This window comes from Marmota monax, unplaced genomic scaffold, assembly GCF_021218885.2.
Source record: "Marmota monax isolate L192 unplaced genomic scaffold, Marmota_monax_Labrador192_F-V1.1 WCK01_AAM20220418_F8-fsc00001, whole genome shotgun sequence".
NCBI lineage: Eukaryota > Metazoa > Chordata > Mammalia > Rodentia > Sciuridae > Marmota > Marmota monax.
The window spans coordinates 20171791-20191213 of record NW_026693777.1 but is presented as its reverse complement, the minus strand read 5'-3'; the positions used below and the strand labels follow the sequence as shown (position 1 = coordinate 20191213).

Sequence of the window (19423 nt, the reverse complement as noted above, 5' to 3'; positions counted from 1 at the left end):
CCAAGAGCAGGGTACCTTTCTGCTACAGTCCCAAGACTTTTTCCAGGTTCAATTCTCTTTCCTTAAATTTACTTTACCAGAAGAAGGAACTTATTTAAACTTACTTCCATGTGGATAACTATTCTTGTCTTGTGTAGCAAAGACTACACTTTTTTTGTTTTGCATTTAAGAAATGCTGACAACCCAAAGTTACATTTGTTGAATCAAAATAGCAATAACAGAAGATAAACATTTTCTTCACTAACCTTCATGTTGTCATCTTTCAAGGCAAGCATACTTTTTAAAAAGACTCTTGTTACATATCCTTGACCTTGTCATTAAACTAGTAATGGCTATAATTTATTGAGCACATACTATATACCAGGTATGATTGGCATAAAAACAGAGCAAGGAGAAGAGATCATGGGAACCTAAAGGAAAGTGTAGTGACAAAAAATGAACAGAAATTATATGACTAGGAATAACATTTAGTTATGTGTTATAGAAACCCAACTTTGCAGCTTAAGCAAGTACAAACTTCCCAACACATCAGTTAGAAAATAACCATGAGTTTTGAGAACTCGCCTCCATCTACTCTACATTCATTATCTATTATAGCATATACTTATGTAAATAAACACAGTGCATAGAGTCTCTGCTAAACTATGAGATGCCTCCGTGCACATTAATGAAAGTCACTGCCTCTGGAAAGTCAAGTAACAGAGTTTCCCTTTGTGTGAGCCTAGATCTTACACCAGAGCTTGGGAGGAATTTTGGCCCTTGTCAGCATCCCCATACACCATCATACGTGGTTTACTGCCCTGATCAACTTTCCCATCCCAGGGTGTTGCAAAGGAGTGACATAATTCCTCAATGCCTCTTTCCTCTCCTCTGCACTGAAACCTTAAGCTCCAGCATCTTCTATAGCTGGCAGCTGAACTCCCACTTGTGGGGAATATGTTCATTCTTTTGCAAAAGAGGGGGGTGTGCTGGGGTTGTGGCTCAGTAGTAGAGCGCTCACCTACCATGTGTGAGGCCCTGGGTTCAATTATCAGCACCACATAAAAATAAATAAAATAAAGGTCCATTGACAACTGACAAAATATTTTTATAAAGAGAGGTGGGGAGCCTTCCAATTTAAATAGCATCTAGCTAGCAGTCCCTATTCAATCTCTCTGACATTTACACTAAAATACATATTGCTAGAGTTTCCAATGACAATGAAAACATTGACATAAACTAGTAGTTATCAAAATATAGGAAGAATTTTTGCTAACTATTGAAAGATGAACTGAGAAAACTAATCTATTTCATGCTTCTTTCTCTCTTCCTGGCAAATAAAAACACCTAGAAGAGTAGGGGTTGGGTGTTTTTGTTTTGTTTTGTTTTGTTTTGTTTTGTTTTTGGTGCCAGGGATTAAACCCAGGGGTGCTTAGCCACATCCCCAGCCCTTTTTATTTTTTATTTTTAAACAGGATCTTACTAAGTTGCTTAGGGCCTAAGTTGCTGAGGCTGGCTTTGAAATAGCAACCCTCCTGCCTCAGCCACCTAAGCCACTGGAATTACAGGCAAGTACCATTGCCCTTGGCTAGTGGCTGGCTCTTTCTCCCTGCATCGTGATTTCAGGACCCAGGTCTATGCCAACCAGAAACATGGGCAATATCTTCACAATAGGTTGCACTTACTTTCTCCATCTCTCCCATAAGGAGACTTAATGCTTTGGAGGCCCTTCAAATAAATATTTCTCAAGTATTTGTCTTGTATTTGTTTTTATGGAGTAAAAAGGAATGGAGACTCTATTTAAAAATTATATACCAAATTCTTAATATTCAAAATAACAAATCCACTAGATGCACTAAATTAACATTTTTACTTAACTTCAAAAATTCTAATCACTTATCACATTGTTTATATTCATTAAGAATAGATAATATCAAAATCTTATTTGAGGGCTGAGGTTGTGGCTCAGCTGTAGAGCACTCGCCTGGCATGTGCGGGGCCCTGGGTTTGATTCTCAGCACCACATAAAAATAAATAAATAAAATAAAGGTGTTGGGTCCAACTACAACTAAAAATATTTTTTTAAAAAAAAATCTTAATTGATCTACTTACATTATTCTCTCTCTCTCTCTCTCTCTCTCTCTCTCTCTCTCTCTCTTTCTTGGGGGGGAACCAGGGATTGAACCCAGAGGCTAATCACTTAGCCATATCCCCAGCCCTTTTTTATATTTTTTTAGAGAAAGGGTCTCGCTGAGTTGCTTAGGGCCTCACTATGAGCCACTGGAATTTTTTTTCTCATTTTTATGACAGAAAAAAATGCTTCCTGATTCAAAATTATTTTTTTCTCCTTTAATTTTTAACTTTCCAAACCAGATAATTTCTTGGCAATTTTCTCAGTAAGTTTTCTGTTGCCACAACAGCATGCCATAGGCTGGGTAAATTTTGACAATAGAAGTTTATTTGGCTCACTGTTCTGGAGGCTGGGAAGTCCAAGAGCATGGTGCTATCATCTGGTGAGGGCATTCGTGCTGCATCAGAACACAACAGAGGGCATCACCTGGTGAGACAGAGCCCTTTCAAAGCACTTTTTTGTTGTTTATTGTTTTTATTTGTATGGTTACTTGATAAGTATCTGTCTTACAGTTTGTGTAAGCTCTACTTTTAGATTTCCTGTACAATGATGCATAGTCAACATTCAAAAATGTTTAAAGAAATTTATTGAATTAAGTGCTAGAGGCAATAAAATAATGTCTATAACATCTTGAAGGAAATATGATATGACTCAAGGGGTTGTTTCATTTTAATTTTATTTTTAATTTTATTGGTAATGCTTTATACCTTCCTTGCTTAAAATTTTTTTAAAAATTAAAATACTACAGGTAGTATTAACTTCCCCCACCAACACCATATGTGTATACATGCACACTCAAAATACCCTCTTTAACAGAAATAACCACTGTTGAAGATTTTGTATGCATTCTTCCAGAATTTTCTCTATTCCTTTACAGATGTACATATGGACCTAGAAACAGTACTTACTACTAGTTCAGGAGAATGTAGGTATAGGGTCCTTGAGAATGTTGTATCTAAAAAGGCAGCAACAACAAGAAAATGCTCAGATATGCAAGTTCTTTAAAAAAATACTACCATGTATCCTCCTTGAAAAAAGAGTTTTGAAAAATTATTTTATCAAGGAAAGATTTTCAAAAGATGACAAAGACCTCATAGGTCAACTCCATCAGTTTAGATGGCAAAGGTCCTAGTATGTTCTCAGAGGAATTTTTTTCCATGTTTCACATTAATTTTCCTTTTTTTGTTTCTACACCTCTCTGTGTGCCAGGAAACTGTGTCTTCTTAAACCACTTGCCAGAAACTGCTAATTTTGTTTGATGACATTATAAAATAATAATAATATTGTTCTAGTTCTTGCTAGTAATGACCAACTTTATGTAGCTAGGATGTTGGCCTAAGAGAATTGCTAATAAAAAAATCTTTCCTTGTTTCCTTCATAAAGGCATAGCTGTAGGAAGCACATATTGTTCATTTCATTGCCAGGGAAATTTAAATAAGATCATCTGCTTTAAAATTCATAGTTGTTTTTAAGTGTTAAAGAACAACAAAGCAGATGCTGTCTGTCATTGTGCTTTATTTTTTAATCATTTTTCATCTAGTATCTGTGTTATTGATGCTTAAAAATCAATGAACGAGTGAACTATGTTTTAAAATAAATATAAACATAAGTATACTAAAATATCAACAGTTGCTGTATCCATTTTGTGAAATTTATAAAGAATAGAGATTTATTCCTTATAGTTTTGGAAGCTGGAAAGTCCAAGATAAAGGGACCCAACATCTGCTGAGGGCCTTGGAGCTTTGTATGTCATGGCAGAAGGTAGAAGGGCTGTAAAGAAAAACAACAAGAGACAGAAGCAAGCAAGGTGCAGGGGCAAAGTAAAAAGGGACAGCTCATCTGAGCTGCCAGCTTTACTTATATCCATAGGTCACATTAGGTCACTGACATAATTAAAACATATTGCTCATTGTATAAAGTTACTGTTATGTGGGCAGGTTTAGGTGCAGTGACACATTGGTGTTGTCTTAGAGAATTCCTTTATTCCCAGAAGCTGAGTGTTTGAGATAAGGTGGAGGCTGATAAGACTCTAGCACAGAGCCTCCTCTGGAAGGACATTACCATAGTAGCTAGGCACATACTAGTCATCTTACTAGTTCCAGAAGGAACTGTAGAATATTCTAAATGTGGATAACAGGGCACCTGTTACTCTCCAGGGGTTTGCTCACCAGAGGAAGGCTGCCTTGTACATTTCCACAGCCAGAATCCTTACATAGGGCAAGAGAGAGGGGGAGAGAGTGGCGAGCTGAGCTCAGTCTAGTATCAGGAGCCCACTCCTACTCCCGTGACAGCCAAGACAGCAGCATTAATCCATTCTACCCTCATGACTTCATCACCTCTGAAAGGTCCCACCCCTCAGTACTATTGCACTGCGGATTAAGTTTCCAACAGTGAACTGTAGGTGACACATTCAAAGTACAACAGTGAACCCCCTATGTGATGGAGCAATGGGCAAGACAAGAAATGTAGTAGAATTTTGGCTGCTTTATCTCTCAATTTTATGATATTATGAAAATATATACTTTCTGAAAGCTGAAAAGTCCAACACCAAGGGGCCCACACTGCTGAGAGCATTGGAACTTTACCATCTCATGGCAGAAGGTGGAAGGGCAAGAGAGAGGGAGAGAGAATATATATGATAATACATACTTTCTGCTAATGTGAACAATTCTCATGCTTCTGCTTTCATTCCCATTGTTATTCATTCTAGTCTTTTGTAATTATCTTAAATTTGTCTGCAACTGTAGTTTTGTCCCATTTCATTCTTGATATTGTTTATTTGTAGCTTCTTTAATTTTGCCAGAGATTGTCGACTTCTTAATGCTTTTCAAAGAAAAACTTTTAGTTTGGTTGATCACTCTGCTGTAACTTTTTTCCTTGTTGATAAATTTCTGTTCTCTAGATTATTTTATTTCTTCTATGGTTTTTGGAAGCTCATTATATTTTTGTAATTTTATAATTTAGATGTTTAGATTATTTTCAGGCTTTCTTCTTTAATATGAGCATAATAGACTATAAATTTCTAAGTACCACATACATTTAAGACCATACATTTTCCATTTAGGTACCACCAAATACCACGTTTTATTATTCTTTGTTGTTCAGTTCCAAATACAAAAAAATCCTGTAAGAAATTCTTAAAATCTGAATATTGCTAACAATTTACAACCACCACTATCTTTTACAATCTATCTATTTTCTACATTTCCCAATAATTCCAAAACAAGAAGCCATGAAATACTAATTAGTACTAATAGTATACATAACCTGAGCATAAACTGTTTCTAAGATCTGAATACAAAACAGTGGCTGAACAGGCTAGGACAACATATCATTCATTCCATATGAAGTTATAATTCATTCATTATTGGTAAACAACCTTCTTTTCTCTCATCCTGGATAAAAAGTATTTTCCAAGTATCCTTGGGGAGTCACTTTTGTGACTATATCCATTGTATACATGTATACATATATTGATGTATATAAATCCTTAATACAATGTTAGCAAATGCTCAATTCAGTTATTACTTTTTGCTTTAATCCATATTTTTAATGCCCATTCTTTCTGACATATGAATTATTTAGAAGTGATAAAATGTGTAAATGTGAGTTTTCATAAGTTTTATTTGTTTTTACTTTTAATTTGTTAGCACTGCAGTCATAAAATATGGTCTTATTAACATCAAAACTTTAAATTTTGTTGAAGACTTGTTTAATTAGAATCGTTTTATAAATGTTCCATGATAACTTGATATAAATGTATGTTATCCATTTTTGAATAAAGCGTTTCATATGTTCATTAAAATAGATTTGCTATTTGTATTGTTCAAATTTTTTATGTTTTTATTGATTTTTTTGTCTGCTTGATGGATCAATTATTGAGAGAGATGTGTTAAAATCTCCCAATTTGGTTGTAGTTTTGTCTATTTCTCCTTGATGTTTCATCAATTAAAAAATATGTAATTAGGTACATCCAAGATTAAAATCATTTATTTTCCTGGTGAATTAAAGCTTTCATTCCTAGTAAAGTCCTTTGCCTTCAAGCCATTTTATCTAATAACATACATAGCTCTGCCAATTTTCTTTTGGTTATTATCTGCCTTCATGTATTTTTGCCCATGTTTTTACTCTCAACTTTCTATGTTTTTATGTTTTAAGTGTGTCTCATATAAACAGTTATTGTATGGATTTTTTTAAAGAAAATTCAGGATGTCGAGCTTTGTCTTTTAACTAAAGAGTTGAATTTATGAATAGTTATTCCATGTCTTCTGGCTTATTCTGTGGCTACTTAAAATCAGCCATACCTTCTTTGCAGGTAATCTCTCTTTTACTGCTTTTAAGATCTTTTTCAGAACACTACTGTGTTCTGCAATGTCATAATAGCAGATATGTGTAGATGTAGATGCAATAATGTATTTATGTGTGGATTTTCTTTTTATTGTTACTCTTGGGATTCCTCAAATATGCTGCATCTGGAATTTGTATCATTCATTAATTCTGAAATATTCTCAAGTATTATACTTTCTAATATTATCTCTCCTCTACCACTTCAATTTACTTCTTCTGGGACTATGATTAGACATATATTGGAGCTTCTTTTACTATTATCCATATCCATTCTCTTTTATATTTTCCATCTTTATGTTTTCCTATGGTGGATTACAAGTAATCTTATCTTCCTGCTTAATAAATCTCTCTTCAACTGTATCAAACATGCTATTTTAGCCAAACCATAGTCTTCTAATTTTCATCATTATTTTTTCATTTCCAGAAATTCTATTCAGTTCTTTTTCAAATCTGAAAATAAATTACCTTCTCATAACTATCATTAACTTCTGTTTGATTTCTTTAATCATTGAATATACTTCTTTTATATTTTATCACTGGTAATTTCAATGATATACAATCTTTGCTGGTCTAATTCTATGGTTACTGGTTTTTGTTAACTCTCTTTCACAGCTTATATCCTCATGTCTAGTGACTTGTACCTACAAGTTCATATTGCTGGGAACTTGATGTGTGGAATTTTCTTGGGGTCAAGTTTAAAGTGAGACTCTGCAGAGATAATTTGCATTTGTTCCTGATTGGTACCCGAGGACACAACCAGTTCTTTAAAAAAAAAAATAGGCCATCAGTCACATAAAAAAAAAGTAATGCATCACCAAATAGTCCCAGAAGGCTATTATCATTCCCTGGGTGTTAATGAAATGTTGTTCTTTCTTTCTTGCTTTCTTTCTTTCTTTCTTTCTTTTTTATTTTGTTGTTGTTGTTCTTAGCTATACATGACAGTAGGATGTATTTTGACATATTATACATACATGGAGTGCAACCCATTCCAATTTGGATCCCATTCTTGTGGTTGTACATGATATAAAGTTACTCTGGTCCTGTATGCAATAAACACTTAATAATAGATACTGAACCAATTGTGAGAGAGAAAACACTACTAACTGGTAGAATTATATACAGATCTTAAGGTTCATGTTTTGATTAAAATCTTACTTTAAAAACTTGGTCTCCTGAATAGTTAAAATTTAAATACATCATGGTTCTATTTCTTAATGATGAATCCAGGAAGGCAATTTACATGAAAAGTTAACCTTAAGGATTTTTCAAATTGTGTGTGTCACAGTACCTAAATGAATGAAAAATAAATAAGAATTTTTTAAAAATAGGCCAAATACTAACACAAATTCTAGCCCATAATCTTTTTAAGTTCAGATTCTTCTTATCTAATGAAGAGGTTGCACCCTGATAAAACCCATTGTAAGCTGAAAATATCATAAGTCAGAATGTATTTACTATACCTCCTACTGCACATCATATGCAGCAACACAGCACACCATAGAGTATCAGTTGTTTACCTCCTGATTGTAGCTGACCAGGAGCTGCACTCACCACCGCTGCCCAGCTTCATGAGAGGATCCTGCAACATATTGCTAGTTCAGGAAAAATATCAAAAGTCAAAAATCGATATATATATATATATATATATATACACACACACACACACACACACACACACACACACACACACACAATGGAATATTATTCAGCATTAAAAGAGAATAGAATCATGGCATTTGCAGTAAATGGATAAAGCTGGAGAATATTGCTAAGAGCCATAGCCAAGTAGTATGATGCATGGCATTTTTGGTTGAAAGGTGACGCCAACAAGCCATTGAGATGATATGATTATGTTAAGATCTGCATTCATATGGATATTAGACCCCTGCAGTCCACCTCGGCTTGCTAGGGACTCCTGGAGAGTTCCCATTGGTTGGGGAAGTGCAGTAAGAGGGAATTCCGGAGGAGGGATTTCCTGTTGGTCCGGGAGAATGCTGCGTGTGTCCTGGCATTTTCCCGGAGCGTAAGGGGCATTGGCGGCAGTTTCAAAAATAAAGTTTGTTCCTGCTTGAGTGGCTCGTGATTTTGTGCCCAGCCAGACTGTGGCAGAATATAATGCTAAGTGAAGTTAGCCAATCCCAAAAAAACAAATGCTGAATGTTTTCTCTGATTCAAGGATGCTTATCCATAAGGGGTTTAGGGGTGGAGAATGGGAGGAATAGATGAACTCTAGATAGGGAAAAGGGGAGGGAGGGAAAGGGAGGGGGCAGGGGGTAGGAAAGACGGTGGAATGAGATGGACATCATTACCCTAAGTATATGCATGAAGACACGAATTAGTGTGACTCTACTTTGTGTACAACCAGAGATATGAAAAATTGTGCTCTATATGTGTAATGTGAATTGTAATGCATTCTGGGGTCATATATAACAAATAAAAATAAAAATAAATAAATAAATCACACTTAAACATAAAAAAAGTTAAAAATATAACAGTCAAAGTACTGTTTCTATAAAATGTGTACATTTATGCATCATCCTAAATTTTAAAAATCTCACAAGTTCAACCATCAAAAATTAGGGGTTTTATGTAAGTTATGGTTCAGGAATTCTTAGGGAGTTTTTTGTTTGTTTGTTTGTTTTGCCTTCCAACATGATCCATCAACACAGCAAGGTTTTCCCCACCTAAGTTTTCCCATCCTGAGCATTTGCATTTCAGGGAGCTTCAACTTCACTAATAGAGAAGTTCTTTGACTTTTATCTATTTAGATCTTGTCTTACCCCTTGATTTTACTGCAAGTGGTCTTTTAAACTTAGTAGATATTTCCAATGCAAACACCAGCCCCAGAGCATGCGTCTGTGTTCATCCTCATTGACATAGGATTGGCTGTAACTGTAGTCTTTTTACTGACTCACTCCGTCTTCTATCGTGTGGTTATGAATTTCCAGGTCTTGTTTGGGTGTGATTTGTACATATTTATCTGACCCATTTCTCATCCGCTCCTAGGATGTCAATTCCTTTGGCTGTTTCTCTTGGCCTCTTCCATAGACCTTTTTTTTTTTTTTAATTTTTAAAAATACACGACAACAGTGAATGCATTACAATCCTTAGTACACATATAGAGCACAATTTTTCATATCTCTGTATATAAAGTATATTCATGCCAATTTATGCCACTATACATGTACTTTTTTGCATTATAATTCTTAATACACATATATATCACATTTTTCATATCTCTGTTTGTATATAAAGTATGTTGACACCCAATTCAAGTCTTCATACATGTACTTTGTATAATGATGACCATCACATTCCACCATCCTTGCTAATCCCCTTCCCCCTCCCTTTCCCTCCCACCTCTCTTTCCTATCTAGAATTAATCTAATTCTCCCATGCTCTCCCTCCCTACCCCACTATGAGTCACCTCCTTATATCAGAAAAAACATTTGGCATTTGTTTTTGAAGGGGATTGGCTGATTTCACTTAGCATAAACTTCTCCAATGCCATCCATTTACCTGAAAATGCCATGATTTTGTTCTTTTTTAATGCTAAGTAATATTCCATTGTGTATAAATGCCACGTTTTTGTATTCATTCATCCACTGAAGGACATCTATGTTGGCTCCACAGTTTAGCTACTGTGAGTTGTGTTGCTTTAAACATTGATATGGCTGTGTCCCTGTAGTATGCTGTTTTTAAGTCCTTTGGGTATAGTGTGAGAAGAGCAATAGCTGGGTCAAATGGTGGTTCCATTCCCAGATTTCCAAGGAATCTCCATACTGCTTTCCAAATTGGGTGCCCCTATTTGCAGTCCCACCACAAATGTACGAGTGTACCATAGACCTTTCAAGCTGCACACTGAGGATATTTATTTTCCTCTCAGAGACCTAATTCAGTGTGTTCACTGTAGAAAGGCCTTCATTAGGTATCTGGTAGAAGTAGGAAGGCAGTTCAAGATTGTATAAAAAATAGGCTTCCATGGTACAACTGGAAAGTTGTTTTCCAGATAGATAGATAATTTCCCCATTGCAACTAGACATAAAGCCTCAAACTTTCCAATAAAGAAACCTGTTTTTTCCCCTTTTTTTTTAAAAAAAAAAAAACCTATTATTTGAGGTCCTCATTAAAAGCAAATGTAGAAGGCAAGTAGCCTACAGGTGCTCATTTGCAAAATCAAACTCATTTTCACTCATGGCCACCGTATCTTTAAGGAATTAAACTATGAGACGGAAAACTGGGACAGACCTATGAGCCTAGAGTCAATTCACAACAATCCAAACAAATGCTTGAGGATGAGTTGGGCTGGGCACAGGAGAGAGCAGGAACACACCAGCTGAAGTCTAAAGGCAGATCCATGCAGGAGGGAGCAAACTTGATATGGGCAGGATCAGCCTAGAAAGTTGTTTGGGTCCAAACAACACAAAATAAGTAAAAGTCTTGGTAGTTAATTGGAAACCCCTAAGCAAATTTTGGAATTAACATTATAGTAAAAAGAGTTTGAATTGGGGAATGTCTATTGCCCAATATTCAGTGGGGCCAGCCCTGTTCAGCCATGAGTGGAAAGAAAACAAGGACCCCACCCCAGCATGTCTGTGAGAGACCTCAGAATTTATGCTTGTCTAAGCTGCCGCCCTGCTGGTTGACAACGGACAGAAATAAGCTTTTTTGTGTAATTCACATCTTGGGGAGTGATGACAATAAGCCCCAGTGTGCTCGGATCAAGTGATCCTGAATCAGCTTCCTTTGTGCTGGCTGGGTTTCCTCAGAGACCTGAGCACCAGGCAGGTAAGTCTCCAGCAATTCAACCACCCTCCCCAGCCTCTGCCACAGTTGTTCCAGTAACCAGCCCTTCAAGATCAGATGAGAAGTCAGCTTCCAAATGCTTAACCAGCACCTCCGGGGTAAGGAGAGGACAGGAGGGACAAAATCTGCCTATCTAAGCAGAGTGACTCTGGGAATTCCACACAGTATCCCTCAGTTACAACACTTAGGGAAAGTGTTTTAGGACAAAGACAAAACCAACAGATGATGCTTTAACATTTAATGATTTATTTGATCAACATGAATATAGAAGTTCACATAGGATGAAAGAGTTAATCAAAAAGGCATTTATAGCCATCCATTCAGTGAATCCCAATTTGAGTTCAAAAGAAGTAGGAGTAAGGGCAGAAGGAGAGGTCCAGATTTCTAAATAATTGGTCTTTGCCTAGAGGCACACATTCAGGGTTTCCTAAATAGGAATTTTAAATACTGATACTGAAATATTTGTAAAGGTACTTTTCCCTTTGTCTACAAAAATTGCATCCACATTGCTACAGTCTTCAGGTACCTATTAGGAGCAAATGCAAGTTATCTCTGTTGCTGTAACAGTGGTCCACTTTATGCTTTGAACGCAGACCCTGCTGCTCTGCTACAGTGAGTTAATTTTAAAATGGACATGTTTCTCTCCCTTCCTCTATTCCTGCTCCTCCCTAATCTCTCCCCCTCCCTTATCTCAGGGGAATTAGGATTACCTTTCTTCCCCATCCTAAACAATTATCTCTCCTTGAGTATACACCCACTTTAGGAACAAAGTAATCCTGGTTTGGGAGATGGTACCAGAAGGTCTCAGAAACGGCTATCTCCCAAATGAAGAAGTGAATTACGCCTCCAACAGAGAACATGTGGAATGTAGTAGCCTTCGAATCACCTCTTTAAAAGCCCCCTGTTCCTGCTGATGGGCAGAATCACAGCCTCCAGAACAGGAGTCTCCTGTGTTTCTCCTTTGTTAGCAAAGCAAAAAACCTTCTTTTTCCTTTTTTTCAAAACTATATCTTCCTTACTGGGTTGGACCTGTTATGCTCAAGTTCGAGACCCCCAAAAGACCACCAGGGACCAAGATCGTCCATGTAAGCAGCAAAGAGGTGTCTATTGCGAGCTAGCTCTGTCCTCCATGCACACCCAGCAACTGATGACGCTGAGAGGCCCCAAGCCCAGGGTTTGCAGCAGTTTTATACACTCTTTGGGGAAGGCAGGGACTTTACATACATCATAGCATCTCTTAGGAAATCATCACACACCGTGGGAAAATCATAAAACAACTCTAAAACCTGATTAGCACTGGCGGGAACAAGTTGGGGAAGGGTGATTGGTTAGTACAAGAGGGGGATTTGTTTGAACTGATTGGTTTAAGCCATGAGGGGTGTATGTGCTGAACTACATGGTTTCCCAGCATGTTATCAACCACCATAAACTACTGGGAGGGTCCTCTGGCATCCCAGGTATTTCCCTGTCTCATGCTGATTGGTGGCTACTAAGGGGTTGCTATGGATCCCCACCTAGCCTGACTGAGTCAGGGACACCTGGCGCAGCAGATCTCTCCTGTTATTTGTAGACAAACAACTCAGCAGGGTGGGTGTGTGCCTAGGAGTGCTCTGTGGGTCTTTCCAAGGACAAGGGTCACGCCCCCTTCCTTGGACAGGCTTTGCTCTGAGGTGGAGGCTGGTTTTTCAGATAAGGACCAAGCTTTCAGTAACACTGCCAAAAACAACAACAAAAGGTTAGAAAAATGTATGGATATAAGATACACAGTTTGGCAAGGATGACAGCTGCTTTGAAACCAAGGCCCCATCCTCCCACCATATACCCTTCTACATGTTTGTCCTTGTCCTCCCATTGTATTTCTTTATCTCTGTTGTTTCATTAGATCAAAGAAAATCCAAGGAACTTTGTTTGGCTTTCAAATAACTCCATAATCTCACCTTGAATTTCTTTTCCTGACCTATTTTCCCATGGACTCCGGAACTAGATTATCTGGTGCTGACTCCTGCCTCTACCACTTACTAGTGAGTGTGTTATCGGGTCCGCCTCAAAGTATTATTTCTTAAGTGCTATCTTGACTCAGTTTTGCCTTTCTGGCTAAAAAGCTTTCAATTTCCCTTTGCAGGCAGTTTGCTAAACCCCTAGCTTAATCATTTCCCTCCCAGGGCTCTAACACAGCTGGATTGCAACATACACACCCAACTGCCTGGTATCAAACATTGAAGAATGCGGCCCCTTTTCCCTGAGCTTGCAGAATCATTAAAAAATCCATTCTACAAGAAGCCTGTGAAATCCAGCCAATTCTATCCTACCTGCTACACAAAAGCACCGCCTACAATTCCAGTTTGCTGCTGCGCTTCCCCTTGGCACAACACATGGCTCTTCAAGGTGGTTTTCCCTCACTGGGAACTGTGAATAATAAAACATTCTTCATCTGTCCAGGGGCCACTGTGTTCTGTCCCACCATCATGAGAACCTAATAAGTCTTTAGATAATAAAACAGCTAGTTTTCTCATCTATAAAATGAATATAATTAGTATCATCTACCTCATAGTAGATACATAAAACTGAAGTGAATTAATATTTGTTAAAGCCCTTAGAAACTATTCCAATGTGTGTTGAATAAACTGAAGAAAAGAAAGAGTCAAATCTAATGACCACAAGGCTGCCTGGTATGACATCTCATCTCTGTGACTTTACCTCCACTGATACTTCCTCCAAGATTACTTTTTTTTTTCATTCAAACATTTTTTTTTTTTGTCCAAAGTCTTCCTATTCTTTGATGTCATGGTTTAAATGCAATACCATTATGTCAATTGTGTTGTTTCTCTTGCTCCAGTTAGTTTTCTCTTAAAAATAGTACCCAGCAGGCTAGTCTCTAGCAAATCACCCCTCTACCTTCCTTTCAAAGAAATCTTAAAGAGCAATTGTGCTAGCTATGATGACCGGAAGTAACTTGTTTCTGCATTTCAATCTCATAGCACTTATCTCTTCGTTGTACAAAATGACAAACTTTGAAAGCAGAAGAAAGCCAAATGCCAGCATGTATCAAGTAGGAGTTCTGTTTCCAATATCACCGGCACATGGCCTTGCAGCCTCTGCTAGCAAGGCCTTCAGTTCTGACTTCACCCATCTGATTGTGAAAGAAGTTTGACTCTCCAGAACATCACCCAGTTTCAAAAGGACTAATGCTTTCTTTTATTTTTATCCAAGTCCTGCCTTTACCTTTGCTCAATGAAGTTCTAGAGTAGAGGCTGAAAAATGGCAGCCTACAGTACCAAATTTATTTTATCTTACATAGTATTTTACACTTTGAAAAATTATGTTGCCAACATTAAAAAAAAAAAAACCTGAGAGGTTTTTTGTAATTTTCTGAATTTCTAGATCCTCTTGAAAAATTGAAAGATGGTTATGTTGAACCTCCAATGCTAGGTGGCAATAATCAGCGAGGGCCCCATGGAGACAACCTCTACAAAGGGGCACAAGCCTCTCAGGGTTCTCACCCATTCTGTTCTATTCCCTGCTTCAATGCACTTCAGTTTGGTTATGTCACCTGATTGTTCCTTACAGACTTTTTAGTTTAAAACTTAATTTTTAAAGTCTGGCTGGTACATACCACATCTATTTGTAACAATCAAATTTAAAACATAACTCTAAGGATAAATGTGACAGGAGCATGTTTTTTCCTCATTTGTTGCTACAAATTTTCCATTCAAGATGGAGAAAACCATAGGGGCACTGTTACAAGCCCTCCACTTCTACAAATTAAAGACAACATTATGAGGGGCCGTAACCAAGGACCCAGGATGCCCAAGTCACACCCAGGCAGTCACACTAGAACATCCTGCCTGCCCTCCCCAGTCCCCCCTGAGGGAGCTTTGTATAACCAGAGTGTTAGGTAGAAAAACAGGTCAATGGGATTAGAGATGTAGGTTGGATGGGAATTGTAATAAAAATCTCATCCGTGTGTTATTTCCTATTTGGGTTACAATTAAACAAATATAATGAATTTTCTGCTTTAGCCAGAAACATTTCAGGTTTAGTTTTCTGGAACAGATTCTAATTGCATTAGAAATAAAGATGAGGGTATAATTTGGAGAAGGAAAGAAAAAGGTCTTGAATTCAATGGGGAAAAATTAATGTTCGCAAACATGAAAATAGGAGTTGGAGGAAGACAGTGTTTACATAAAGTCAGCTACAGGATATCTCTTTTGAAAAGCAGCTCCACAGAACCCTGGTACTTTTCCATGAAACCCTGGAGTTCTAGAAGAAACACTTATGCTACTCTACATGTTAAAATAGTTTAGGGAAAGAAAAGTTTTAGCTCAGAGGTACTCTATAACAAAAAACAGATTAACAAGAGAAAAACACAAAGAAGGTTATTAACTATTCTTCATGCATACTTGGCAGATGCCCAAGTAATGGTACTTCTCAAAGAGGTATTTTTGAAATACAGCTTGTATATTCCTCCCATGCTCCCTATCCCTATCCCACTAGGAATCCGTCTCCATATATCAGAGAAAACATTTGGCATTAGGTTTTTGGGGATTGGCTAACTTCATTTAGCATTATCTCCTCCAACTTCATCCATTTACCTATAAATGCCATGATTTTATTCTCTTTTATTACTGAGTAATATTGCATTGTATATAAGTGCCACATTTTTTAAATCTATTCATCTACTGAAGGGCATCTAGGTTGGTTCCACAGTTTAACTATTGTAAATTGTGTTGCTATAAACATTGATGTGTCTGTGCCCCTGTAGTATGCTGTTTTTAAGTTCTTTGGGTACAGACCAAGGAGAGGGATAGCTGGGTCAAATGGTGGTTTCATTCTCAATTTTCCAAGAAATCTCCATACTGCTTTCCATGTTGGCTGCACCAATTTGCAGTCCCAGTATGAGTGTACCTTTTTCCCCACATCCTTGCCAACACTTATTGGTGTTTGTATTCATAATAGCTTACATTCTGACTGGAGTGAGATGAAACCTTACAGTAGTTTTGATTTGCATTTCTCTAATTGCTAGCAATGATGAACATTTTTTCACATATTTGTTGATTGATTGTATATCATGGGAAGAATAGACAAACTCTAGATAGGGCAGAGGGGTGGGAGGGAAAGGGAGAGAGCATGGGGTTAGAAGTTATGGTGGAATGTGATGGTCATCATTACCTAAAGTACATGTATGAAGACATGAATTGTATACTTTGTATACAACCAGGAGGAAAATGATATTGTGAGGGGAAAGACAGGACCTAGTTAAATTCCAAGCTTCATTTAGACTCAATTAGCTTGTTTTACATGTATGGCCTTCATTTGTACACCTTTAATTTGCTTCCCTGTGTTCCTAGTCCTGTTCTTATAATATCTGAAGTGTGTTTTTTTTTTTGTATTTCTTAATTTAAAAAATATTTTAAAAGTTTAAAAAAAAAGAAAGAAAGAAAGAAAATACAGCTTGTATAGAATTTTCAACAAAGAAGGCAAATTTTTAGAAAAGTGACAAGACAAAGAAAAAGGTCTTTGAGTCTCTTCCCATAGCCAACTGTGGGAAGATAATCACATGGGGTTTTTGGCATATGGATTCCTCTGGTGCCACCTCAGATTGTAAAGGGCCCAGAGTTGTTCTCTAGTGGTCAATGTTTGTCCCTGATAGAGAAGGAGAAAGGAAAATTCTGCTTTTATTAATTTTTGTCTTTTTTTTTTTAGGCAAATTGGAGAGGGCAGAGAGGTTTTCTTATATCTGTTTCTTCTCAATTGCCCAAAGCACAAAATAATCCTTACACCGAAGTGGCATATTTGGGGGTGGCATATTCTGGTTGTCTACAGTGGCAATGCTAGAAATTGTGCCGAGTGAGGCTGTAGCCTCTGGACAAGCATTAGAGACACGAGAACACAATCTCCAGAGACAGGTAAGGCACAAAAGAATAATCCTCCCGGATCAGACACAAAACTTCAAATAGTCCATTGCTACAGATTGCACACACAGATATGCATACAAATCCTGACATTGACCTAGTCACTTTGAGAACTTGAATAAATAACTTCTCTGACCATGGTTTCTTCATTTATAATACTACCTACTGATGGGGCCATTGTGAAGGGCAAATGAGGAAATCACAAAACACTTCAATAGCCAGCAGCACTTAGCACACCTTAACTAGTAATTATATTATTAGTGCTCATTTTATCTGGAATTCAAGCACTGTCTGGATTCAAGAGGAGTGATTCTTTGTTTATCTTGCAGTTTAAAGTCACATTTCCATTTTTCTCTTCTCCAACAAGTCGACAATCACAATGTCAGTTCACTGGCCTTTCTGTTCATGGACCTTTCCCTCAACTGGTCTGAAATGTGGAGGCACTTATTCTTGATGGTCTCATATCTTTGTTTCAGCCCTGTGTCTGCAACCTGAGAGTCAAGTTTCTGCTTTTCAATTGCAGGGGGGCAGTGGATAAAAAATGGGAGATAAAGCCCCTGTGCTGTCTCTGCTCTTGTATCCTTTGAAGTTTCTTTTCTGAAGTTGTTTAAGCTCTTTGAATCCATCATTCCAAGGATGCAAGAGAAACAGCATGGGACGTTCTAGTCTGACTTAATAATAAAATCCTTTCTTTGAGGCCAGCTCCAAAGCACTGCTACTTCTTAATTCAATGTCTGCACTGCATTTTCAATGCCTATTCTGCTGAACATACCTTAGTCCTTCAAAGGAATATCCTTGCTCTTCAGTGGGGTTCTGCTGATATAACTCACTGGGAATAAAACCTCTAGCATATTAAAAAAATCCCATGTTTGGAATTGGAAATAATCTTGACGGTTGCAAATTTAATGATTTTTTAAAAAATAAAGCTCAAAGAGTTGATAGAAAGATCCACGTATGTAATCAGAGGCAAAGCCAACCAAGACTAAAACTAAATCTCTTTGTTTTGGGTTTGTAATGCCAGAATCGTGGGACCCCAATAGACCTCCAGGAGCCAAATCTGATGCAATCACCCAAGAGTCTTTATTGCAAGCTGGAGCCTGGACTCACAACCATTCCCAATGCAGGGTCCCGAGGAGTGAGTCGTGGCCCTTAGTTCAGTGAGGATTTATAGGTTTTGGGGGGATACTCTATGCGTCACAATATCACACAGCAAATCATTTCATGGGAAAATCAAACAAGGACTCTTAACATTGATTAGTACATTCACTGGTGGGAACAAGTTAGTTCAAGAGGGGGATACATTTGAACTGATTGGTTTAGGCTGGGAGGGGTTTCAAGAGTGTATATGCTAAACTGCAGGGTTACATAATCATGTTATCAATCACTGAAACTATTGGACGGGTCACCTGGCATTTCAGATATGTTCCCTGCCTCACTCTAATTGGTTGTTGCTATGGTCCGGAATTAGGTCTCAAGCATTCTTTGGTCTTGCATTGCTGAGTCAAGGATATCTGGTCACTGCCTTTAGGGGTATCTGGCTCCGCAGGTCTTTCCTGTTATTTATAGACAAATAACTCAGCAGGGTGGCTATGTGCCTAGGAACGCTGGGTCATCCCCCTCCCACCTTTGGACAGGCCTTGCTCTGAGGTAGAGGCTAGTTTTTTCAAAAATGGAGTCACATCAATTTCTCAGGTTCAGGGCTTTTTTTCCTCATCCACATTTGGAAGAGAGTAGTCAGGATTCGCTGTTCTCACTGAACACTCTTTTACTTCCCACTTGCTCGTGGGTGCCTTGGGACAAATGTTGGCCATAACTGTGTTCACTGTGGCTGTGGCAGTGGCTGTGGCAGTAGAGGAGCTCAACAACTTCTCCAATCAGCAACTCCTCTTTACCCTTTTCACATTATCACTGACATTCCCCAGAGAGCTAAGGGTTCTGCAGCTCCACATTATTCATCAAAATGTAAATGGACGATTTGGATTATGGTCCCCACACAGAAGGTTAAAAGCCTTGAGGGATATTTTCCCTGCTCTCTTCAGGGTGCTAATCAGCAGACAGCCTTTGAACTGCAGCAGTTCAGACCCCTGCAGGCCTCTGCCACTAGCTGTGACTATAGATGTTTTGAAGTAAAGCTTTGGTTTTGCTTCTAAAAAGCAGGAATTCCCAGAAACAGGGAGTCTGTTTCCTGAGGAGACTGTTCTCCTGATTTCACTTTGAGAGGAAAGAAGAGGGAAGCTGGGGAAAAAAA

At 37.8% G+C, this 19423-nt stretch overlaps 1 long non-coding RNA gene across 7 annotated transcripts in view; it reads right to left on the bottom strand.

The window, feature by feature from the left end:
- LOC124104589 (uncharacterized) overlaps nt 1–19423 on the bottom strand; it is a 294556-nt gene that overhangs the window by 162391 nt on the left and 112742 nt on the right. For 2 of the 7 annotated variants that reach the window (XR_006855471.2, XR_009228356.1), the window contains 2 exons: nt 13573–13669; nt 11487–12976 (listed from right to left, as the gene is read on the bottom strand). The exons of 4 other annotated variants lie outside the window; for them this stretch is intronic. This is a non-coding gene — a long non-coding RNA (uncharacterized LOC124104589). Of the gene's footprint in view, nt 1–11486; nt 12977–13572; nt 13670–19423 lie in introns of those variants that run through there. One more of the 7 variants, XR_006855474.2, reaches the window with a different exon arrangement.